The sequence below is a fragment of the Dendrobates tinctorius genome, unplaced genomic scaffold (assembly GCF_039654945.1).
Source record: "Dendrobates tinctorius isolate UK_male_01 unplaced genomic scaffold, ASM3965494v1 ptg000021l, whole genome shotgun sequence".
Classification (NCBI taxonomy): domain Eukaryota; kingdom Metazoa; phylum Chordata; class Amphibia; order Anura; family Dendrobatidae; genus Dendrobates; species Dendrobates tinctorius.
In genome coordinates, this window is record NW_027361689.1 from 44955319 (window position 1) to 44982199 (window position 26881).

Below are 26881 nucleotides of genomic sequence, written 5' to 3' on the forward strand. Positions count from 1 at the left end.
CGCCGGGGACCCAGTCACTATGTCCTGCAGCGCCGCCGACTCCTCCCGTGCTTCGGCGCCAGACCGGAAGTGAGGGGGTGGCGACTTCCGCCCTGCCGCCCACTGCCCATGCAGCCCAACAGGCACCGGTGAGGCCTCCCGGAGACGCAGAGGAGGGCGGGTACGGCGCCCGGACCGACTGCCTCCTCCCTGCCCCCCCGCCGCCGGCCGCACACACTGAGCCGCAGCGGCCGCGGCAGGGGTGACCGCTGCTTGAACCGCGCTATGGGGCATAACCGCCGAGGACAGGTGAGCGCTGATCCCTTCTATCACTGACCGAAGCCAGGGCTCACCCTCCTGCAGAACCCGAGCTCGCAGGGCCTCAATCAGAGGGTCTGCCATCTTCCTACCAGACAGTGCTAAAAAAGCACTTCCAGGACCGCAGTGAACGGAGGAAGAGGAAGGGCTGCTAAAATCCCAGGATTTTATATACATAGGAAGGGGCTGTGCTAATCCCTTCTTTATCCCAATTGGCTCCCCATACTTAAATCCCACCTCATTAAATCATGGAAGGGCAGCTGTCATGCCCGAACCAATCAGGGGTAAGGGGAGGGTAGGAAAGGCACACCCAGTCAGTGGCACTTTCCTTAATCAGATCAGTGCCCACCAGTCTGAACCCAGTCTTAAAAAACAGTAAGCCTGATAGGTGACATCTATTGGGGGAACAAGAGACAATTAGCATTATATTAAGGAATGTGGCAAGTTCAGTGACAGTAGGAATGCCAGGGCACGCTGAATATTCCAAGTACAGCAGACATTGTGCTGACCGGTGATCTCCATATAAAAGATTAAAGCCATTTTTATATTGTGTCCCAATTTCAGTATTTACACTAAAAAGCTCATCCTCTGATCACAGATTACACTTGGAAACTGTAATGTGATGAGGAAAGTGGGAGATTTTAAAAAATCACACCTTATAGACCGACAAAACAAGATGCAATCTAATTTATCAATGTTTTGTAATTTAAACAGGGAGAATTAGTTGCCACGTGTGTAACTGTCCGACCTAATCAAATATCATGATATTTCCATCACATTGTGAATGCGGAAAACAAAATCTTAATGGCAGGATTGTCTTTAAAAAAAAAAGGGGGGGGGGGAAACGACATTAGAATGTGCAATAGTGGAATATACACCAAAATGACAAGGGCCCAATACTCACCTCTGTGCTACCGCTTTCTTAACTGAAAACCAATCATTGTGTAATACATTAATAACCATCCTCTGTTTCTTATCACTGAGCTAGTTCGTAACCTAATTCTACAATTTTTATCATTTTATGTACCAACCTTTCATGGAACACCATATTGAATGCCTTTAAAAAGTTAAGACAATATCCAAATTGGTACATTCATGAACTTACCTCCTTGTGGAAGCTGATCAGATTAGTTTGACAGGACTGATCTCTCAAACCCATAATAATGCTGAGCTGTAAGCTTATTTTTAATGAGAAATCACAGGACAGCAACACTTAAAAAATAACCCTCAAAGATTTTGACAATAATCAAAGTTCATCTTGCTGGCTAATAGTTTGAAGGCTAGAGATGAGAGGATTGGATTGCTGCGGGTACCTGTGCTGCGCCGGGTCCGGAACTGTCAAGGCTGCATCCCCAGTTTCCCAGGGGAAGGAATAGGGGACCGGACAGGCCCCATGACCCAGGAAGAGATGGCATGTTTAGACAGGGAACTGGGCCGGAAGCTGAGGGAAAAAGCGTGTGAAGCAGGAGTGAGTCCCCCGCTGTCAGCGTGCGAGCAGGAAGGGGGGCAGTGCACTACGCACTCGAAGATCCGGCGCTGCGACAGACTGTAATAGACAGACTTGGTGATCTAGAGGCAGGGTGCGAGGCTAAGAGAAAGTGTGCATGCCATCAGAGAGTTTTAATGGGGGACAAGCAGCGCGTACGAGGCTGAGCAGCGTGCTCCATCCTTAGAGCACTGGCGCTGCGAAGGACTGTTCCCATTGGCTCTCACCGCTAACAGCAGTACTACCAGAGAGCGAGGCACCATGTGCCCAGTGACTGCCAGAGAGCAAGGCACCGTGCTCTCCGTGAGCGTGAGTACAGCGCACGAGCGCAGTAGAGAAAGCCAGTTCATGCCATGTATCTAGCTTGGATAATGAATAATTAAAAGGCACAGAGGAATCACGGAGGACGTTGGTACGGTCAGCAAGGTACTCCCTCAGCATATTCCAAAACTTTGCACTCCTTGGGAGAGTACCCCACGCCTCAGGGCCAGGGCAATGGGAGGGTCTGAGAAAATTCTCCCAGAACTTTGCCAGTGTTCCACTGCCTCTGTTGGATTGGAGTTGTGACTCTCTCACCTTGGTTGTCCAATGAACTGTTACCTCTGCCGCCAGCGTTTTCAGATGGGAATTTTTTAGTAATTCCGCAAGAAGGGCCCTCTGGTAGTCCAACATTTTAGTACACCTGTCTGCCTCTAGAATAAGAGATATGAAGTTCTTCTTGTAGCGTGGGTCTAGAACTGTCACCAATCAGTATTGCCTGTCATCCAAAATTTGGAGAACATGAGTGTCACAGGAAAGGCAGCGTGACATAAACTCAGCCATGCATGCCAGACAGATAACAGGCAAGACTTCCATGTCCTTACCAAGAGGATAACTGACCATTCCCTCCTCCTCTTCACTCCTCCTCCCTGTCCTCAGGCCATCCACATTGAGCAGACAGTATGTTAGGCGTCAGATTTCTGTTGCTGCACAGCGAGAATCCCAAGCCTTACTTCCAGCGGTCTCCCATTCCTCTCCAGCCGCAGTGGAGGTTGCTCAGCAAACTCGTCGGTCCAGGCGCTCTGCCCAGACCAGCTCCGTGGGTTTGCTTGCTGCTGCCACCTCTGGCACAGCTATGGCAATACATGCTGCTCAGCAGCGAGATTCTCCAGGGGCTAAGTCCCCATGTCGGGCCACTGAGCATGCCTGTGGAGTGATCTCCCATTGGAGATCGAAGGTCATGTTCTCAGGTCCTGCTCCTGTTTGGATTGGCCCATCCGAGTAGCAAGGCAGGTCCCGGACGCTCGCGGCTATAAAAGGTTCACATGGCCGCTCGGCCATGCGCTAGGATAAGACTGTATTTACAGACTATGTGGAGTGAGTGATGTATGCACATATGATTGTCTCTGGTGAATGACTCATTAAGAAACCCCTACCCTTGGTACACATGTGTTGTGCAGCCTAGCCTGCTAGCGCCCAGGCTTAGGCGTAGGTAGGTCAGAGGTTGAGTCAGACATCTGTCCTCACCAGGGACTCTGCAGGCCTCAGTGCACATGCTCCATAGCCAGCGTCTATAGCGGCGTTCGCGGCAGCACCGCCGCGCGCTCAGTGGGCCAAGAAGGACTCTAACCCCGTGTCCTTGGGGTAGAGTTCTGTGGCCGTACACTGTGCGCTCTTTTGCCCAGGCTCTGTGAGCTTAACAGGCTCCGGCATCTACGTTCAGCAGTTATGCGGCTCTGTGCATTAACAGAGTTCGCCCCTGTTCACATTGGGTGACGTAACTCACGTGTGACTGGTTTCACACAGCTAGATTCTCCCGCCATTATTTAGCAGCAGTGTACCACCTCGGCGCGGTGGACCCCGGGCTGCGAACGCACCAACTATTATTTTATAATTGGGTGCGTTCCGCCAGCCCTAACATTATCCTAGCGCCAGGGTCTGGCTAATAATGGCGGACGAACAACGACTGTATAGATACATCCAGCAGCTGGAGGGTAGGTTGGCAGCGCTATAGCGTTCCACCTCAGCTGTGGATGTTACTTCGGTCACTGTTCAAGCAGCTACAGAGGCTGTCGCCCGTGTCTCCACGGCTAGTCCTGCCCCGTCCTTGTCTTGCCTCCCGCTGCCTGAAAAGTTCGTGGGTGATAGTGCTTCATGCAGGGGTTTCGTGAGTTAGTGCTCCATTCACCTGGAGTTGCTGGCCACACAATTTCCCTCTGAGTTGGTCAAGGTGGGATTTATCATCTCCCTTCTGTTGGGCAGGGCCTTGGAGTGGGCCACCCTGCTGTGGGAACGTGGCGATCCCCTGGTACAGAGTGCCACCCATTTTCTGGTCACTTTGAAGGAGGTGTTCCTGGGGCCTCGGGTCACGCACGACACCGCACTGCAGTTGTTGGCCCTAACCCAGGGTTCGTCTCTGGTCAGTCAGTATGCCATCCTCTTCAGGACTCTGGCCTCAGAGCTGGAGTGGCTAGACAAGGTTCTCATACCTATTTTCTGGAGAGGCCTGGCTGACCATGTCAAAGATGCCATGGCCACCAGGGATGTGCCTACCACCTTGGAGGAGCTCATTATGGTCTCCACCAGGATAGACATTCGCTTTACTGAGCGAGGGCTGGAGCGCACCAAGTCCTGCCAAAAATTTAGATTGGTTCCAAACTTTGTTAGGCCGCTGGAACCCCTCAGTCAGCCGCCTGAGCCTCCAGGGGCCATGGAGGTGTCTCGCACGGGGTCCAGGGCCCGGTCCGCGTGGGTACCTTCAGTCTGCTTCCGTTGTCGGCAGACTGGGCACCTAGCTAGCCAGTGCCCACATTGTCCTGGAAACGCTTCCATCTAGTGGTGATCGGAGGGGGCCTACTAGACACAGCGACTTTCTCCTCCAAGCTCCTGTTTAAAGGGGCGTTAGAATTTAATTCTTCCACTCTGGTGGTGGAGGTTTGTGTGGACTCTGGAGCGGAGGGCAATTTCATGTCATCTGCCTTCGGCCTCCAACACGCAATCCCCCTGGTCCTGCTACCTCAGCCAGTCACTATCAGAGTGGTGAATGGTGCGACTTTCCCGTCCCAAATCACACACCAGTTGGCTCCACTGAGACTCTCACTGTCTCCTTCCCATCAGGAGATGCTGTCTCTTCTGGTCATGCCCGAAGGTATTGACCAGGTCCTCCTAGGAGTTCCCTGGTTACGAGCTCACTCTCCTCACATAGAGTGGTCCTCGGGAAAAATAGTCGGTTGGAGCAAGTCCTGTGAGGGTAGGTGTTCGAGGGACTGCATATAGGTTGCTACCTCTGAGGTTCCCTCAGATCTCTCCTCGCTTCCCCAGCCTTACCAGCAGTAAGCAGACGTTTTCTCCAAGAAGGCGGCGGAGACCCTTCCGCCGCACCGCCCTTACGACTGTCCTATTGACCTCTTGCCCGGTGCTGAGCCTCCCCGGGGTCGAGTCTACCCCCTATCTCTCCCAGAGACAGAAGCCATGTATCAGTATATCAGGGAGAATCTGGCAAGAGGAGTCATTAGGAAGTCGGTGTCTCCGGCGGGAGCGGGATTCTTCTTTGTCCAAAAGAAGAATGGTGAATTACGCCCGTGCATCGATTACAGGGGTCTTAACGCCATAACCTGTAAGAACAAGTATCCTCTACCCCTGATATCATAGAATCATAGAATCGTAGAGTTGGAAGGGACCTCCTGGGCCATCAGGTCCAACCCCCTGCTCAAAGCAGGATTCTCTGAATCATCCCATTCAGATGTCTGTCCAGCCTCTGTTTGAAGACTTCCATTGAAGGAGAACTCACCACTTCTCGTGGCAGGCTGTTCCACTCATTGATCACTCTAACTGTCAAAAAGTTTTTTCTAATATCTAATCTGTGTCTCCTCCCATTCAGTTTCATCCCATTGCTTCTAGTATTTCCTTGTGCAAATGAGAATAAAGATGATCCTTCTACAATGTGACAGCCCTTTAGATATTTGTAGACAGCTATTAAGTCTCCGCTCAGTCTTCTCTTTTGCAAACTAAACATTCCCAAATCCTGCAACCTTTCCTCATTAGACAGGGTTAGCAGACCGGTCACCATTCTGGTCGCTCTTTTCTGAACTTGCTCCAGTTTGTTGATGTCTTTTTTAAAATGTGGTGCCCAAAACTGGACACAATATTCCAGATGAGGTCTGACCAAAGAGGAGTAGAGGGAAATAATGACTTCACGTGATCTAGACTGTATGCTTCTGTTAATACATCCTAGAATTGCATTTGCCTTTTTTGCTGCTGCATCACACTGTTGACTCATATTCAGTCTGTGATCTATTAGTATACCCAAGTCTTTTTCACATGTGCTGTTGCTTAGCCCTATTCCTCCCATTCTGTATATGCTTTTTTCATTTTTATTGCCCAGATGTAGTACTTTGCATTTTTCCCTGTTAAAAACCATTCTGTTAGTTGCTGCCCACTGCTCCAGTTTATTTATATCTTTTTGAATCCTCTCTCTCTTCTCTAGTATTAGCTATCCCTCCTAGCTTTGTGTCATCAGCAAATTTAATCAGTTTACCCTCAATTCCTTCATCTAAATCATTGATAAAGATGTTAAACAATACAGGGCCCAGGACAGAGCCCTGTGGTACCCGACTTGAGACATTCTTCCAACTGGATGTGCAGCCATTTACGACCACTCTTTGGGTCCGATCACTAAGCCAGTTATGAATCCACCTAACAGTTGCCTTGTCCATTCCATACTCAGTCATTTTTTCAATAAGGATTGTATGAGATACTTTGTCAAATGCTTTGCTGAAGTCAAGATATACTATATCTACAGCATTTCCTTGATCCACCCAATCAGTGATTTCGTCATAGAAGGAAATTAAGTTAGTCTGACATCTGACTGTTTAATCACTTCATTCTTATCCAGGTACTGACATACATGTTGTTTAATAATTTGTTCAAAGATCTTTCCTGGTATAGAAGTCAGACTCACCGGCCTATAGTTGCCTGGGTCCACCTTCTTCCCCTTTTTGAAGATAGGAGCAACATTTGCTCTTCTCCAGTCTTCTGGGACTTCTCCTGTTCTCCAAGAATTTTCAAAGATTATGGAGAGGGGTTCAAAAAATTTCTTCTGATATCTCCTTCAGTACTGTAGTGAAACCTCCACCAGGGGGAGCTGGTGAGGGAAGAGAGGTTATACACTAAGAGCAGCAACCCTGAGCAACAGCACAGGTGCCACAGGTAACGAGAGAGAATAGTCAGACGAACCGAGTCAGAAACTAACAGGAGCAGACGTACCAGAAGGAGCAGCAATACACGTAGTCAAAATACCAAAGCCGAGAGTCAGAAAGCCAGAACATGAGCACAGGGTCCAAAACGTGAGACGAAATACGTGGTCAGGGTACAAGCCAGGGATTCAGATGCCAGAGAGGGAACGTAACAGTAGAAACAAATACCAAGAGACGGGGTCAGAAATCAGTCCGGGTCATACACGTGAATATCAGTCCAAGGCAGGAGGATCACCAGGGTACAAGGGTCAGCGGCTCTAAACTGCAAGCTTGAGCTATCACTAACACTGGTCAGCAGGCTGTGAGGGATTGAAATAGCCCAGCTAGCTCCAGAACGAGGCTGAGGAGATTAACCCCCGCATGACCAGTCCGGAGTGAAGACAGCAGAAGATAAACTCCGGACTGGACCATGACAGTACCCCACTCTCAATGGGGGGCCACTGGACCCCCAGGCTTCCCTGGATGACGAGCGTGAAAGGCCCAGACCAACCAATACGCATGGACCGAACGCGCCGGCACCCATGACCGATCCTCAGGACCGTATCCTTTCCAATGGACCAAGTACTGAAGTGAACGACGGAGCATACGAGAATCCACCACCTGTTCCACCTCGTACTCGGTCTGCCCATCTACCATAACAGGCGGCGGGTGCGAGGGAGAGTCATCAGATGAAGGCACCGATGGCTTCAGAAGCGCTTTATGGAACACATTAGGAATCCGTAATGACGGAGGCAACCGCAGGCGAAAGACCACAGGATTAATCACCTCTAAAATCTCATACGGACCAATAAACTTGCGACCCAACTTAGCAGAGGGAATTCTCAGCCTTATGTTTTTGGTGGATAACCATACCTTATCCCCCACCTGATAAGTCGGCCCCACCGAGCGTCGTTTATCTGCAAAAAACTTATATTTGCCCTGAGCCTCCCCAATGTTTCTCTGAACTTCCCTCCAAACCTCCTCCAACCGCAAAAAGGCTGAATCAGCCCCTGGACACTCCGAATCTAGTCTGGAGAATTCACCAAAATGAGGGTGAAACCCATAGTTGCAGAAGAAAGGAGAAGTACCAGTAGACTGATTGACACGATTATTGAAGGCGAATTCCGCCATAGGTATCATAGAGCACCAATCATCCTGTCTGGATGTGACAAGACACCGCAGGATCTGCTCTAAAGACTGATTGGTCCTTTCAGTCTGACCACTGGTCTCGGGATGGTAGGCCGATGAAAAGGTCAGACTGATGCCCAGCCTTTTACAAAAAGCTCTCCAGAATTTTGACACGAATTGCACCCCTCTATCAGACACCACACTGACAGGCACACCATGCAACCGAATCACATGCTCAATGAATAGCTTAGATAGAGTCTCAGCATTAGGAAGGCCCGTTAAGGGTACAAAATGTGCTTGTTTACTGAACCTATCCACAACTACCCAGATCACGGTTTTGCCATTAGAGGGTGGGAGATCGGTGATAAAATCCATGGACAGGTGAGTCCACGGTCTATCCGGAATTGGCAGTGGCACCAATTCCCCGGCCGGCCGGTTGTGGGAGGCTTTAGTGCGGGCACAAGTTTCACAGGAGGACACAAAACCAGTGACGTCAGAAGTCAACGAGGGCCACCAGAACAGCCTAGTGATGGCTTTACGAGTGGCCGAGATTCCTGGATGCCCACTCAGAGCCGAGTCGTGGAACTCCCGAAGCACCCTTAACCGATACTGGACAGGCACAAAGAGCTTATTTTCAGGTATGGATGGGGGAGCTAGAGATTGGGCCTCACGAATCTCCTGCTCCAATCTCTGGGACACCAAGGCCACCACCACCCCGCGCTGAAGAATGGAGGAAGGAGGCTCTGGAGGCGATACCGGATCTAGGCTGCGAGACAAGGCATCCGCCTTCACATTCTTGGAACCTGGTCTGAAAGTGATGGAAAACTGAAATCGGGAAAAAAAAAGTGACCACCTTGCCTGTCTCGGAGTCAGACGTTTGGCGGATTCGATGTAAGACAGATTCTTGTGATCTGTAATGACAGTGATACGATGGACATCCCCCTCCAAAAAATGCCTCCATTCTTCAAAAGCCAATTTAATGGCCAACAACTCTCGGTTACCCACATCATAATTCCTTTCAGCAGAGGAAAATTTTTTAGAAAAGAAGGCACAGGGTCTTAAGTTAGTTAATGTGGTGGGCCCCTGGGACAACACAGCCCCCACTCCCACCTCAGAGGCATCCACTTCTACGATGAATGGTTTAGACAAGTCAGGTTGCACCAGTACCGGAGCAGTCATGAAACGTTCTTTTAACAAAGAAAACGCCGCCACAGCTGGAGCTGACCAGTTTTTAAGATCCGCTCCCTTTTGGGTGAGATCAGTGAGGGGTTTGACCACTTGAGAGAACCCCTTGATGAATTTTCTGTAATAATTTGCGAAACCCAGAAATCGCTGAAGACCCTTGAGATCTCTGGGTTGCACCCAATCCACAATGGCCTGTACCTTCCTAGGGTCCATACGAAACCCCTCAGCGGACAGGATGACCCCTAGAAAGGACACTTCTTGAGTAAAAAATGAACACTTCTCCAATTTGGCAAAGAGTGAGTTCTCCCTGAGCCTCTGGAGAACCGCATGAAGATGACCCATATGACTGTCTATCAGAAGAATATATAAGTATATCGTCAAGATAAACAACTAAAAAACGTCCAATAAAATCAGAAAAAACATGGTTAATGAAATTCTGGAATACCGCTGGTGCGGTAGTCAAACCGAAGGGCATAACCAAATTTTCAAACAGACCCTCAGAGGTGAGAAACGCAGTTTTCCATTCATCCCCCTCCCGCATACGGATGAGATTTTATGCTCCCCTGAGGTCCAACTTAGAGAACCACCTGGCCCCCGACAATTGATTGTACAAATCAGGTATCAGTGGGAGAGGGTAGGCGTTTCTTATGGTTATTTTATTCAGTTCTCGAAAATCGAGGCATGGGCGTAAACCACCATCCTTCTTTTTTACAAAAAAGAACCCCGCTGCCACGGGAGAGACAGATGGCTGTATATGCCCTTTACGGAGGCTCTCAGAGATATACTCCTTCATAGCAGCCCGCTCAGGGCCGGAGAGATTGTACAGCCGGGCTTTGGGCAATTTGGCACCGGGAACAAGATCCACGGCACAATCGAATGGGCGGTGTGGTGGTAGAACCTCAGCCTCCTTTTCGGAGAACACATCCTTAAAACCCTTTAGGTACTCCGGAATACCCTCCAGGTTGACAGATGACATAGACACAGTAACAAGACAATTTTCAGAACACCCAGGTCCCCATTTAGCAATATCCCGGGACCCCCAGTCAATAACTGGGTTATGCCGTTGCAACCAGGGAAACCCTAACACCAGGCCAGCAGGGAGGTTATCCAAAACAAAGCATGACATGCGCTCCTGGTGTAGGGCCCTCACCCTGAGGGTAAATTCTTTAGAACTGAAATGGAGACCATCCTTAGTGAGAGGTGTAGAATCAATAGCCACAATTTTTAAGGGAGTCTCCAACCTAACTGTCCCTAATCTACAGTGAGCAACCAGCTTAGAGTCAATCAGGTTCAGAGATGACCTACAGTCTACAAAAGCCGAAGTATGGAAAAAGCCGTTCTCAACACCAAGTTCCACCTTTAGCAGTACTCTTGAAAAGGAAGAAAAAGGTACCTGAGAGTCTGGGTGACCTCCACGATTATCACCCAGACTCAGCCGCTTGTTAGTCGGAGGACAGGAGGGGCAGTCTTTTTTCCAATGTCCGGGATCTCCGCAGTAAAAACACAATTTTCCATCACGTCGCCGTCTCCTCTCTTTTTCCTGGGGGTTGGTGGCTCCCACCTCCATAGGTTCAGATGGAAGCAAAACATCAGGGTTAGCAGGGAAAAACAGAACCCCTCGCTGAGTAACACCTCTCTCCCGCAGTCTCCGATCCATACGGATAGCCTGAGTCATAGCCTCCTCCAATGAACTGGGAGGTGGATGGAGAGCCAGAGCGTCCTTCAAGCAATCCGACAGTCCCTTCCTGAACAGACATCTCAGTGCAGAGTCGTCCCAGGACACCTCAGTGGACTATCGACGGAATTCGGAGCTGTACCATTCGGCTGAGTGCTTCCCTTGCCCCAGACCCAAAATAGTGTCCTCTGCCACCCTAACACGGTCCGGTTCGTCATAGATAAGTCCTAGGGCCTCAAAGAACCTATCTACCGACATCCGTTCAGGGGCAGTAGGAGGCAATGAAAAAGCCCAGGATTGGGGACCCTCCCTAAGTAAGGAGATAACAATCCCCACCCGCTGAATCTCATCCCCAGACGATCGGGGTCTAAGAGAAAACCATAATTTACAACTCTCCTTGAATATATGAAATTTATCTTTTTCACCAGAAAATGTGTCAGGAAGTTTAACTGAGGGTTCAGGAGAGTGCAAAATAACATCTACAGAGTCACCTGGTGGACAAACAATATGAGAGGTGTTTCCCTGCATGGTCTTAATAGTCTCAGTCAGTTCTTTCTGTAAGTGGGTCTGAGACATGACAAGGGATTGATGATTCACAGAAAAGTCCTGCGCCATCTGTGTCAAACTGGACACTTGATCTGCCAAGTTATGCAGCAGATCCATGGCCAGAGAAAAAAAAAAAAAGCAAAATCCCGTTTAAATGTGTGGTTAGTGATAATGTAGTGAAACCTCCACCAGGGGGAGCTGGTGAGGGAAGAGAGGTTATACACTAAGAGCAGCAACCCTGAGCAATAGCACAGGTGCCACAGGTAACGAGAGAGAATAGTCAGACGAACCGAGTCAGAAACTAACAGGAGCAGACGTACCAGAAGGAGCAGCAATACACGTAGTCAAAATACCAAAGCCGAGAGTCAGAAAGCCAGAACATGAGCACAGGGTCCAAAACGTGAGACGAAATACGTGGTCAGGGTACAAGCCAGGGATTCAGATGCCAGAGAGGGAACGTAACAGCAGAAACAAATACCAAGAGACGGGGTCAGAAATCAGTCCGGGTCATACACGTGAATATCAGTCCAAGGCAGGAGGATCACCAGGGTACAAGGGTCAGCGGCTCTAAACTGCAAGCTTGAGCTATCACTAACACTGGCCAGCAGGCTGTGAGGGATTGAAATAGCCCAGCTAGCTCCAGAACGAGGCTGAGGAGATTAACCCCCGCATGACCAGTCCGGAGTGAAGACAGCAGAAGATAAACTCCGGACTGGACCATGACAAGTACTCTGGGGTGTAATTCATCTGGACCTGGAGACTTGAATTCATTTAGGTTAGCTAAGTGTTTCCTCACTATATTTCTGTTTATAGATATCCTGGATTCTTCTATTCCCTTAATAGGACAGTGAAGAACAGTTGATGTTACATTTCCTTTCTGAGAGAAAACAGATGCAAAATAGGAATTTAAAAGTTCGGCCTTCTCAACATCCTGTCTTATCATTTTATCGGAACTGTTCGATAGGCTACGGGGAGCGAGAGTGTTTACTAAGCTTGATCTGCGAGGAGCCTATAACCTGATTCGCATCCGTGAGGGGGACGAATGGAAGACGGCATTTAACACCAGAGATGGGCACTATGAATACCTGGTGATGCCCTTCGAGCTACGTAATGCGCCAGCCATCTTCCAAGACTTTGTGAACGATATCTTCCGGGATATGCTTACCACCTCGGTAGTAGTCTATCTGGACGATATTCTCATTTATGCTCCAGATATCGACTCCCACCGGAGAGATGTTCGCAAAGTTTTCGATCTCCTGTGGGCAAACTCCCTTTACACCAAGTTGGAGAAATGTGTGTTTGAGCAGGAGTCCTTGCCTTTCCTGGGCTATATCATCTCGGCCCAAGGGTTGGCCATGGATCCTGCCAAACTACAGGCAGTGAAGGATTGGCAGGAGCCCCATTCTCTCAAAGCTTTGCAGCGCTTTATGGGGTTCATAAATTACTATCGCCAATTCATCCCCCATTTCTCAACTTTGGTAGCGCCCTTGGTAGCCCTCACCAAGAAGGGTGCAAACCCCAAACTGTGGTCGGAAACTGTCTCCAAGGCCTTCGCCGCCATTAAATCCCACTTCTCTAGCACTCCCATTCTACATCGCCCCGATGTAGATAAGCCCTTCATTCTGGAGGTGGATGCCTCTTCCGTCGGTGCTGGAGCGGTCCTGTTCCAGAAGGACTCACAAGGTCGGAAGCACCCATGCTTCTTCTTCTCTAAGACCTTCACACCGGTGGAGAGGAATTATTCCATCGGGGACAGGGAGTTGCTAGCAATGAAGCTGGCCTTCTGAGAGTGGAGACACCTCCTGGAAGGGGCTCGCCATCCTTTCCAGGTGTTCACCGACCACGAAAATTTGGTCTATCTACAGACTGCCCAGCGGCTGAATTCTCACCAGGCCAGATGGTCCTTGTTCTTCTCCCGATTCCCTTTCACCCTGCATGTTCTCTCCGGGGAGAAGAACGTCCGGGCCGACGCTCTTTCTCGCTCTGTGGTGTCATCAGAGGAGGAGGAGGAGCCTCGGCTGATCAGAGAGTCTGAGGACCGTGGCTCCGGTTGCTCTCGAGTCGGTACCTCAGGGCAAGACTTTTGTCCCTGCCCATCTGCGACCGGAGGTCCTCTCTTAGGCTCATTTGTCCAGGGTGAGGGGACATCTTGGGACAAAACGAACCTCTGATCTCCTGGCGTGGACGTACTGGTGGCCACATATGGCTCGTGACGTCAGGGACTATATTCAGGTGTGTGTCTCTTGTGCCCAGGATCGGTCCTCTCGGCAGCGGCCCGCTGGGTTACTCTATCCCCTGCCGGTTGCGGACAGGCCCTGGGAGATGGTCAGTATGGACTTTGTGGTGGGTCAGCCCAAGTCCAGTGGCAGCACCATCATTTGGGTGGTCACCGATCATTTCTCCAAGATGGTACATCTGGTACCACTCTCTCGGCTACCTTCGGCACGGGGCCTGGCAGCGTTGTTTATTAAACATGTTTTCCGCCTACACGGCATGCCGGACAAGATTGTCAGCGACTGGGGTCCTCAGTTTGCGTCTCGGTTCTGGAGAGAGCTCTGTTCTCTGCTCAGCATTGAGCTAAATCTCTCCTCGGCCTATCATTCTGAGACGAATGGGTTGGTTGAGAGAACCAACCAGACCCTGGTGACATACCTGCGACATTTTGTCTCGGCAGGATGATTGGGCATCTTTGCTGCCGTGGGCGGAGTTCGCCTTGAACAACACTGTGGCCGACTCCACCGGTCAGACCCCATTCCTCCTAAATTAAGGTCAGCATCCGCGCGTCCCCGTGCCCATGCCCGTGTCATCCACTGACTCTAGGGTGGCAGACTGGGCGGTGGAGGCACGTGACATTTGGGATCACACACAGGATGCTATCCGGGCCTCCTAGGAGAGAATGAGGTCCTCCGCTGATACTCGCCGGCGCCCTGCTCTGACCTTTGCCCCTGGTGACTTAGTGTGGCTCTCCGCTCGAAACATCAGGCTGTGGGCAGAATCCGCTAAGTTCGCACCGCACTATATTGGCCCTTTCAAGGTCCTCGAGCAGATCAACCCTCTGGTCTACCGCCTGGCTCTTCCATCACACTTGGCTATCTCGGACACGTTTCATGTGTCTCTCCTTAAGTCGGTTCACATGTCCCGGTTTTCTGATCCATCTGCCGGGACATCAGATCTGTCGTCTGACGAGTTTGAGGTTAATGCCATCGTGGGATGCAAGGTGATGCGGGGCAAAAGGTTTTACTTGGTGGATTGGAAGGGTCATAGTCCAGAGGCTTGGACCTGGGAGCCGGTGGAGAACATCCATGCTCCTCTTCTCATTGCGGAGTGAGGCTCAGAGAGGGGGGGTAATGTTAGGCATCGGATTTCTGTCGCTGCACAGCGAGAATCACGAGCCTTACTTCCAGCGGTCTCCCATTCCTCTCCAGCTGCAGAGGAGGTTGCTCAGCAAACTCGTCGGTCCAGGCGCTCTGCCCAGACCAGCTCCGTGGGTTTGCTTGCTGCTGCCACCTCTGGCACAGCTATGGCAATACATGCTGCTCAGCAGCGAGATTCTCCAGGGACTAAGCCCCCATGTCGGGCCACTGAGCATGCCCGTGGAGTGATCTCCCATTGGAGATTGAAGGTCACGTTCTCAGGTCCTGCTCCTGTTTGGATTGGCCCATCTGAGAAGCCAGGCAGGTCCCGGACGCTCACGGCTATAAAAAGTTTGCATGGCCGCTCGGCCATGCGCTAGGATAAGACTGTATTTACAGACTATGTGGAGTGAGTGATGTATGCATGTATGATTGTCTCTGGTGAATGACTCATTAAGAAACCCCTACCCTTGGTACGCATGTGTTGTGCAGCCTAGCCTTCTGGCGCCCAGGCTTAGGCGTAGGTAGGTCAGAGGCTGAGTCAGGCATCTGTCCTCACCAGGGACTCAGCATGCCTCAGTGCACGTGCTCCATAGCCAGCGTCTATAGGGGCGTTCGTGGCAGCACCGCTGCACGCTCAGTGGGCCTAGAAGGACTCTAACCCCGTGTACTTGGGGTAGAGTTCTGTGGCCGTACACTGTGCGCTCTTTTGGCCGGGCTCTGTGAGCTTAACAGGCTCTGGCATCTACGTTCAGCGGTTGTGCGGCTCTGTGCATTAACAGAGTTCGCCCCTGTTCACATTGGGTGACGTAACCCACGTGTGACTGGTTTCACACAGCTAGATTCTCCCGCCAATATTTAGCAGCAGTGTACCACCTCTGCACGGTGGACCTTGGGCTGCGAACGCACCTACTATTATTTTATAATTGGGTGCGTTCCGCCAGCCCTAACACAGTATGACAGTTGTGCTTGTAGTACTGTCTATAGTGCATGAAACTAGCTCTTGTTCTTCCTCCTCCTCCTCTTCCACATTGTCACCCAATCAACATTGGGATGAGATGAGGCTGGGCTGTGTGTAATCACCCTGTATGGTTCCTTGCGCCGTCTCATCATTCTCCTCCAGTAATGCATCTTCTTTGCTTGTGAGCAGAGAGCGTTTAATGCTCTATTAATTGGCCTCCCCCTCCCTAGACTTTCTCCTCTTCAGTCCATCCTTAATGCAGCAGCCCGGGTCGTCCAACTGGGTAATCGGTACTTGGACGCGTCCGCTCTTCGCCAGTTGTGACACTGGCTGCCCATTCATTATAGGATCCAATTCAAAGTACTTGTTCTCACCCACAAAGCTCTCCATTGTGCGGCACACTGTGACATCTTCTCCCTCATTTCTGTCTATTGGCCTAGCCGATCGCTGCACTCTGCAAGCGACTTTCGACTAACCTCTACACTAATCCATACCTCACGCTCCCGACTGAAAGACTTCTCCCGCGTTGCGACAATCCTATGGAATGCTCTACCCCAAGAAATTAGGACCAGCCGCAACGAGCACAGTTTGAGGCGCTCCCTCAAAACACATTTGTTCAGAGCATCCTATCATGTTCCCTAATCAAAGTAATTTTTCGTGGAAATGTGTGTGTGTAGCCCATTCACTATCTCTATCTACCCCCCACTCCCTCAAGATGGCTGGACCATCATTGTAAATACATCATTGTAAATATACACCTGTACTTATACCACCTCATTGTAGATTGTAAGCTCTCACGAGCAGGGTCGTCTTATTTTGCTTTAATTATTGTATTATTGTTAACGTTGTTACTTATGACTGTATTGTTTGAAACTGTTAAACTGTAAAGCACTGTGGAATATGTTGGCGCTATATAAATAACGATTATTATTATTATTAGAACATAGAGAAGTGGGATGGTGATGCTAATTATGTAGTCATCGCCGCTCACCATCTTGATGGAGTCCTCAAAATTTTGGAGGATGGTACATATGTCTGACATCCATGTCCACTCCTGAGGTCTTATGTGTGGAGTCTGATCTGAATACTAATGGCCTTCTTGATGATGGTAGTCAATAACTGCCCTCTTCTGTTCACAAATCCTTTCCAACTTTGCAGTGCAGAGTTCCAACGCGTGGGGCCATCACACACCAGTCGGTGAGCCGGAAGCTGCAAATGCTTTTGAAATGCAGCAAGGGTGGTTGATGCTGTAGCAGACTTTCTAAAATGGGCACACAGGCGGTGTACTTTCACAAGCAGATCTGGCAGCTCCGGGTAGATTTTGCGAAATCGTTGAACAACGAGGTTAAGCACATGGGCCAGCCATGGTACGTGTGTGAACTCACTTTGCCTCAGAGCCACCACCAGGTTCTGGCCATTGTCTCACATGCCTGGCTGTAGGTTCAGCAGTGTCAGCCACAGATCTGCCTGCTCTTTCAGAGCTGTCCACAACTCTTCAGCATTGTGCGCTTTGTCACCTAAGCATATTAGCGTCACCACAGACTGTTGACACTTGGCTGTTGCCGTACTGCAGTGCTTCCAGCTTGTGACTGATGTGGTCATTTCAGAGATGGAGGCTGAAGAAGAGGAGGTGCAGGAGCTGTAGACTGTGGTGACAACCCAGATTGACATAGGGCTCACAATCCTCGGCGTCATGAGGACATGTTCCATCCAAAGTACCATTATTCCACAGCCTTTCCTCTCTGCCAAGCCCTTCACTGGCTTCCTGCCCAGAGGCTACAGTTCAAAGCCCTAACTATGACATACAAATTCATCCACAACCTGTCTCCTCTATACATCTGTGACATGGCCTCACAAGGTCCGACTGGTTCCCGGCTTCCACTATGTTAACCCAGTGTGCCGTCAGCGAGATGGACCGTCCCTGCCTACAAGCACTTGTCCACGTGTCCGTGGTTAGGTGGACTTTCCCAGTAACAGCATGCTTGAGGGCCCAGATAATGTTGTGGGACACATGCTTTTGTAATGCCGGGACAGCACAGCGGGAGAAATAGTGTTGGCTGGGGACCGAGTACATTGGGGCGGCCACCACAATAATGTTGCGGAAAAATTCCATCTCCACGAGCTTAAAAAGGCAACATTTAGAGCGCAAGCAGTCGAGAAATTTGGGAATATAGTAGTGTGGCCTGTGGGGGGTTGACTGCATATTTTTGCTTGAGTTCCAAGGACTGGGGTAGGGACAAATGAACGCTGTGCTGGGACAAGGACGTGGACGTGCTTGTTGATGTTGCTAGTTGAATGTGTGCAACGACAGATGCACTGCAGGAGGCATCTTCGCATGCACCATGGATGAGGGATAGTCTTGTATGCACAACAGCGGAAGAAGCAGTGGTACAATCCGCAGACACTGTTCCTGGACCCTGGGGATCATCCAATAAAAGTCGGGTGCATTGCTGCTATGTGCCTGATCATGCTGGTGGGGCTCAAGCTGCTATTTTTGCTAGCCCCACTGATGCGGACATGGCAGGTCATGCAAATGGACTGTTTGGGGTTATTGGCAGAGTCTTTAAAAAACAACCAGACTTGGGAACACCTAACAGTTGTACTGCCAACTTCCAATGTGTCGGTGTTATGGGGACATTCAGTCTCCTTCTCACACACCACCTCCTCACCTCAACCCTGTCTGTCGGTGTTCCCCAAGGCTCATTCCTAGGACCCCTACTCTTCACCATCTACACCTTTGGCCTGAGACAGCTCATAGAATCCCTCGGTTTGCAATATCAGCTCTTCGTCGATGACATGCAGATCTACCTATCTTGACCTGACATCTCCTCCTTCCTGACCAAAATGCCACAATGCCTGTCCGCTATTTCATCCTTCTTTTCTGCTCGCTTTCTAAAACTGAACATGTTCAAAACAGAATTCATCATCTTTCACCCATCTTACTCTACCCCTCCACCAGACCTATCCATCAATGTCAATGGCTGCTTACTTTCACCAGTCCCGCATGCTCGTTCAGTCCCTCATGCTCAGTGCCCCGGGGTGATCCTCGACTCAGCCCTCTCTTTGAAGACACATATCCAAGCTCTTGCCTCCTCCTGCTGACTACAACTCAAAAACATTTCACAGATCCATACATTCCTTGACCAAGAAACTGCAAAAATGCTGGTGCATGCCCTCATCATCTCCCGCCTCGACTATTGCAACCTTCCACTCTCTGGCCTCCCCTCTAGTACTCTTGCACCACTCCAATCTATCCTAAACTCTGCTGTCCGCCTAATCCACCTGTCTCACCATTATTCCCCATCTTCTCCTCTCTAAACCCTAAAACTATGACATACAAAGCCATCCTCAAACTGTCTCCTCCATACATCTGTGACATGGTCTCCCAGTACTTACCTACATGCAACCTTCAATCCTCTCAAGATCACCTTCTCTACTCCCCTCTTATCTCTTCTTCCAACAACCGCATACAAGACTTCTACCGTGCTTCGCCCATACTCTGTAACTCTCTACCCCAACACATCAGACTTTCGCCTACCATGGGAAGGGTCCTCTCTCCTTCTGTACTTGTATGTGCCTTGTTTTGCTCATGTTTAGTGTACTTGTCTATGTATGCCCCTTTTTCACATGTAAAGCACCATGGAATTAATGATGCTATAAAACTGACTAATAATAATGTCTTCCACTTACGAACCCTGGTCCTCCTCCTGACTTTCTGGAAATTGTGTCTCATCATCACCCACCTCTTGTGACATGTTCCCACCATCGCCTTAGTGTGACGGTGGTTGCTCAAATATTTGGGCATCGCTACATGCGATATCATCTTGCCCCGCTTCAAGTGGATCAGGCAAGAGGCACGAATCTATAAATGGAAAAGTGAACAGCTCTTCAGAGTGTCCAAGTGTGGGATCAGTTGTCTCCTGGCAGGAAGGAGGCTCATGGTGAGGAATATGCGATCCAGACTCACGGCTGCCCTGACTTGACCGTGTGGAAGACAGGGTGCTGGTGGTGGTGGCAAAATGACTGGAAGTATTATCCATGTTAGGGTTGGTGGAACGCACCAAATAAAATTTAATAGTAAGGTGCATTCGCAACCTGGAGTCCACCGTGCAGAGATGGTATAGTGCTGCTCGATAATGGCGAACACTGACTGAACACCGGCGGGTAACCGCTGACCCGTGTGTACAGGAGCGAACTCTGTTACTGCACAGAGCTGCAGAACACAAGTGCCGGAGCCTGTTAACCTCACAGGGCTCGGCAAGGTGAACACTAGTTAAGAGACACACGACTCTGCCCCAAGGACGCAGGGTTAGAGTCCTTCTAGTCCCACTAGCACTTGACACCACAACTGCGATGCCTAAACTAAATAATATAGTCGCACCAAGTGCGCACTGCACCGGTTCGGCGAACACCACTAACCACCAAGAGCAGGGAGGTAAGCGCTTGACTTGCGCATGGCGCCGCTGTGAGGAACACTTCTGCACATGCGGTGCCTTGTGCTGACTGGCACTATCTGGTGCTAACACTCGTGTGGAGAGCAGGATGCTTTGTGGCACACAGATTATGCCACTACTGGCGCTGACTCTATCTCCTTAAACTCTAACTCATACACAACCGAGGGTAGGGGTTTCATAATGAGTCAGTCACCAGTCTCATACATCCATCATCACACACACAACTAACCATCAGAGTCTATATTAGCGCATGGCCAAGTGGCCATGCAAAACTTTTACAGCAGCGTCCTTCCGGGACCTTCCTGATAGTCCAATCCGAACTGCTTGAGGTCCTGAGCATGTGACCTCCGACCTCAATGAGAGGTTGTCCCACGGGCATGCTCAGTAGGCTGCAAAAAGGACTTAGCCTCTGGAGCTGCTCGCTGCTGACTAGTGCGGATTGCTAAAGCTGAACCAGAGGTGGCAGCAGCAACCAATCTGACCGCACTAGATTGGGCAAGATGCCGGGAACGACGCCTTTGCTGAGCAGCCTCCTCTGTGGTCGGGACTGAATGGGAGACCACAGAAGGCAAGGCTGGGGATTCCTCCTGTGCAGAGGTCAGAATCCGACGCCTAACATTACCCCCCCTCCTAGGGCCCCCTCGCTACGCTCAAAGAGGTTGGAATCCGACGCTTAACAGTCCGCTATCTAACCAACAACCTTTTGACACTGCTCTGGCATCAATAGTGGTGTGCTGCTGCGTTCCCCTAGTAAGTGGGACAGGAAGGTTGAACGAGAATATGTGGGTGTTTGTTGTGGTCCAATATCTGCTTGCCCACCGCCTTGGCCTCTGCATGCACCATCACGCCCACTTCCCCCGTCCCTTGCCATGTGCCTTGGACATTTTAAATGAACTACAATATTTTCCACGTTCACTACAAATTGCTAAATTTTAAGCCAACTGATATGTGATCCGTGTGTGTGTAAACCCCAGTTTAAAATATCTGTCCTGTCGATAAAATTTTTTTTTTCAGCAAACTGGTGTTAATAACTAGGGTAAGACACAGGCAAAACAGTTCCATGGAGGACTTAAATGCCACGATTTGTAACCCACAGATAGATGAGGCATCTGACGAAGCTAGTCCACTTTCAAATATCTTGCCTATATTTTTTTTATTTTGGGGACGAAAAATTGTGTGAATAAGTAGGCTAAGACACATAACCAGAACAATTCTATGGAGGCCTGAAACCTTCTGCGTATTAAAACAGAGCTGGGTCACATGATCAAGCCTAGGAGTAGAAGATTAACAATTTTTGTGCTGCCTGTCAGCAGATCTTACATAGTATTAAAAGTCCACATAAAAATGCACAACATTTATATGAAAACACACAATATATTGGGTATTCCATAGAAATGGCCACTTTATGGGATACCACACATCCTCCATGTCTCTTCAGTCACCACCATTAGAACACCAGAGTGAACATGTTCTGTGATGCATCAGCCACATTATTGTTTGCAAAGGGGTGTTTGTGGTGTTCCTGTTCCATCCTGCTCCAGTCTGTTAGGAACGGCGGAAAGCACTAAATAAAAATATAAATAAAGTGCGTTCGCCGCTCGGGGTCCACCGTGCGGTAGATGGTATAACCGCTGCTAGACGGTGGCAGAGCAATATGGCGGAGGTGCGCAAAGCAATCGCTGTTTAGTCACAGAGATGGCAAAAACATAAATTACTGAGCCTGTTAGGGTCACAGGAGCTCAGAGCAATAACACACACGGTAAGCGGTCACAGGAATAGCCCAAGATAGCGGCACTAAGTCTTTCTAGACCTACCGTGTGTGTCCGAGTATATAGCATCACAGCCGCGAAAGCTCAAGTGGGCTGCTACTGCAGCGCGGCGTGAATACTGCTGCTCAACAACACTGCTATGGCGCAGGCGCAATGTCGGATGCTAGCAGCTGAGTATGGAGCAATAGCGCGCTGGCACTGGTAGTAACTCAATCCCTCACACAAGCATATTATCAAAGGGAAGGGGTTTCAAATGAGTCATTCACCAGATCATGCATCCATCAAACATTCACTCAGCAGCAAGTATGTCTATACTAGCGCATGGCGGAACAGCCATGCGCGCCTTTTATAGCAGCCTGGACCTTCCGCACGCCTCCAGATCTCTGAGATGGACAAATGAGATTTGGAGCAGGACCTGAGCACATGACTATGGGAGATCGTCCCATGAGCATGCTCAGTAAGTGGATAGAAGGACTTAGCCTCAGGAGAGATTTGCTGCAAGGCAATCTCCTTTGAAATCTCTTCTGCAGTGGATAAAGAGCAGGAGACTGCAGAATGTGAGGGTCTGGATTCCTGCATAGCGACCGCAGAAACCTGACTCCTAACACAGTCCTTCCGTCCTACTCCAGTCCTGCCTCCAGTGTTCCGGTTCCATCCTGCTCCAATCCTTCTGTCCTCCTCTAATCCTGTCTCCTGTGTTCCTGCTCCAACCATCCTTCCACGTTCCAGTCTACTGTCTTACTCCATCCCTGTCTCCTGTGTTCCAGCTCTGTCCTGTCATCTACACTTTAGTCTACAGTCTTACCCTACTCCAGTCTCCTGTGTTCCAGCTCTGTTCTGTCATCTACACTTCAGTCACACAGTCCTACTCCAATCCATCCTGAGCCGCCCCTCTCGGTACCGGCTACCGTACCCTGGGCCTGCTCCTAACGGTCCCTGTATAGGGGTCAGTTCCACCTGGCAGCTCGCCCGGGGCCCCTCGGTGCCACGGCCCAGAGGGTCCACTCCTGGAGATTCCAGCTCTAGACCAGTCACGCTAACATTCGCCCAATAAAAATAGACTTTGTGACTTTCAGAGTCTTTCCTCCATAAATGAAACAGGATGTGTCTGATGATTTGTCACACACCACATGGCCAAATAATGTAAAATGTTAAAGTGACATATCCCAGTGAATGCATTTGTCTTGGTTGAAAGCAATGCTAAAGTTGAAAAATGCATCAAAAACGCTATGTGTGGACATAGTCCAAGTGTTGGAAGAACATTTTTGTTTTGGGTTATTTATTTTGCCTTATATAAAAGTCATTACCCTGGAAAGGATGTTCCTTAACATATTTCCTAGAAAAATACGTTTTGGTTTCATTTCTGTATGTTTTATTGTACGCCTGTAAACATGGCGTATCCATAAGGCTTCGAAGGCTTAGTTTTCTAGGAGTTGGCAAACCGCTTTTAAAGCCAGAGCATCAGGAAAAAGTTTTGTCGTACATTGCTGACTCAGCCTCCAGCTCTATCGCCTCCTCTTCTGAAGTTGTAAAAAGTAAAAGCACTGAGTCGTCATTGGAGGCTCATGTTCATGAACCACACCTTTCCTTGTGTCCTTCACCCCAACCAAGATTGAAGGATGACGCAGGCCATACTACTGATTACTCCATGGAGCTGTTTTCACATACCATGCCTGGATTATCAAGTCAAATGGTGAATTACCCAGGCCAAGATGAATCTGACATGGAGTGCACTGATGCACAGCCGCTGATAGATGATTCTGCTGGTACATGCACTCAGAGCACTACATTGTCCTCGCAGTGTACAGAGCCAGATTCTGACCCTGATGAGACTCAGGTGCCCCTTCCCGCACACTATACCACCATACACGGTGACACAGAGGAAGGTGCACATGACATTGAAGAGGAGGTGATGGATGACCCAGTTGTTGACCCAGATTGGTATCCATTGGGGGAAGAGGGTGCTGCTTCCAATAGATTAGATGAGGAGCATCCACAGCAGACATCGACATCGCAACAGCTGTTATCTGGCAGGCCCGGAGCACTCCAAAGACAGGTTCCAAAAATCAAAAGAGTTCTCATTGATAGGTTTACGGATAAGAAATATCCAAAACGATTAATCATGGCAGCATACAGAACTAATCTAGAAAGAACTCAGCAGGAGTGTTTATCTAGAGAGAACAATAAAAACAAGGAAGTGGAAGAGGGGACAACTAAAGAAGGAGGAGAAAAACCTGAGCAGAGAATTAATGTAAACAAAAATAGGAATAAGGAAAGAAAAAAAGATGGGTGGCAGTACAATTTTATTACCGCTTTTAATCATAGTAATACAGAGATAAGAAATATTTTAAACAAATATTGGTACTTGTTGAAAAAGGACACTTTTTTGAAAAAACTTTTACCAGATAGACCCAATATTACCTTTCGTAGGGGCCAAACGGTGAAGGGTATAATTGCCCCTAGTAATCTCAGGATGACCAAAGATAAAGAACGGGAATGTATAAAGAAAAAAGAAAAAATTAGGATAAATGAAACTGATGCTTTCAAACTGGGTATTTATCGATGTGGTTCCCGAAAATGTTGTACCTGTGAATTTATTAGTCATATGGCTCAATACTAGAGTTGAGCGACTTTTGGTTTTTTAGGGTCGAGTTTCGTTTCCTGAAACCCGACTTTTCCAAAAGTCGGGTCGAGCAAGATCGGCCGATTATAGGGAAAAGTCGGGGTCGTCCCGAAACTCGAAACCCAATGTAAGTCAATGGGGAATAAAAGTCGGCAGTGAGAGGAGGACAGGAAACAAACCTACAGTGCCCATTTGAATGCCAAAAGCATCAATTCTTCTTACTTAAGCTTGTCAACCTTAATTAACTTCATAATACAAGTTACGCACTGAAAAATGGGGGTTATTTGGCTACAGTTGTGGGGGGGGGCTGGCTCCAGGTTTTCATGTGCCCTGGGCGAAAGAGCGCCCCTTTAACACATACCACAACTCATCATGCTCCGATACGGCAGAGAAATAGCGGTATAGTACAATGAAAAATACTTCACTTTTTACATCTCATGACGAGGCCCATCTATTTCTCCATACAGAATCATTGGTCCCATATAATGTTTGAAACAGTATATGATGAGCTCCACATAATGCTACAGTATATGTTGGTCCCCATGGATGAAGCTCCACTGTCTTATGGGCCCAAATAATGCTCCAAACATAATGGGCCCCATTTCTAATGATCTAGTGTATAATGGGCCCTGTAAATGCTGCTCCAGTGTCTGATGTCCACCTTTGGAATGTTCCAGTGTATGGTGGGCCCCATCTATCATTCTCCAGAGTATAGTGCTCCCCAAAAATTGCTGTCCCAACATTGAAAACAATCAAATAAGTCTCCTCGCTAGGGAATCCCTGTACTAGTCTGGACTCCTCGTCGTCCCCATCTTCCATCTCACTGCACAGTATTTCAACCTTGCAAGTGCTGTGATCCTGAGCAAGCAGGGGGGGCCCACTCGTTGGCGACGGCACTGGCACAGGGCCCCTGATAGTATGGTGGTGTGTCTGATGGCGGGTGGGCCGAACCTGCACTTTCATCTGCAGCTTCCTCTTTGTCACCGTGTAAGATGGAACTGTATATGGGAAGGGTAACCTGAGTTTCATCAGGGTCAGATTCAGGCCGTGTAGCATGCGAGGGGAATGTAGTGGTCTGGGTCAATGTACCAGCAGATTCATCGAGCAGTGGCTGTGCATCAGTGCACTTGTGTCGTCCCCAGGAGTACGGTCGCCACAGTGGCATTACCTTCCTCCTAGGGAGTGTGATGTCATGCTTGGGAGCAACGAAGGATCTCTCTAGCAGGTTAACTGATTGGGCGGCGTTATTCCCACGAGTCATGACCCTCCAAACAGCGTTCATGAAGGCAAAGTGTTTGTTTTACGTGGGCAGTATGGTTGCAAAGCTGAACCTTAAAGGAATGTCCAGAAGGGCACCACCAGGAGTGGAGCCTATGGTTAAATTCGACTCCACCTGGGAAACCTCAACCATGCCAGCTACAGAAAAGATGCACACATTGCAAGCTTAATTCCGTTAACGAACGAGACACCGTCATGCCCCGTGGTCCGAGTCCGGCTTACTAGAGGGACACGTGAGGCTCTGGCACATGAGTTTGGCCAATAACTGGTGTGTCATGCCCTTACATGTCCGTGGCTGCATGTGCGCTACTCTGAAAAGGCCAGCGTTTGTCGCTTACAGGTGCAGATAACCCGCTGAACAACGTTAGTGATGGGGATCACTGATTACAATTATTACCCGCGAACGATGATTTCCCAGTAAGTGCAGGTCAACCGCAGTTCCGGAATTAGGCCTAACCGTCATTCCTGAAAAAATGAAAAACTTACGTGTGCAAACCACAGGTGCTGTAGCTTGCTTAACAGCTCGCCAGCCGTTCTCACGCCCAGTATGGATTACACGTAATTGCACAAAGGTGAGAAAGGGTACCGTATCCCCGGATAACATGTATGGATAGCGTACACATTCCAAATATATGTCAATACATCAGGAGACAGGCTCAGATGGTGTTAGGTCCAATATGGCTTGCACGTGATTGCACAAAGGTGAGAAAGGGTACCGTATCCCCGGATAACATGTATGGATAGCGTACACATTCAAAATATATGTCAATACATCAGGAGACAGGCTCAGACGGTGTTAGGCCCAGTATGGCTTGCACGTGATTGCACAAAGGTGAGAAAGGGTACCGTATCCCCGGATAACATGTATGGATAGCGTACACATTCAAAATATATGTCTATACATCAGGAGGCA

The 26881-nt window shown here is 49.2% G+C and overlaps 1 protein-coding gene across 3 annotated transcripts in view; it reads right to left on the reverse strand.

The window, feature by feature from the left end:
* The window catches only part of LOC141083865 (astacin-like metalloendopeptidase), a 157926-nt gene that overhangs the window by 27453 nt on the left and 103592 nt on the right, over positions 1-26881 (reverse strand). The window lies entirely within an intron of this gene.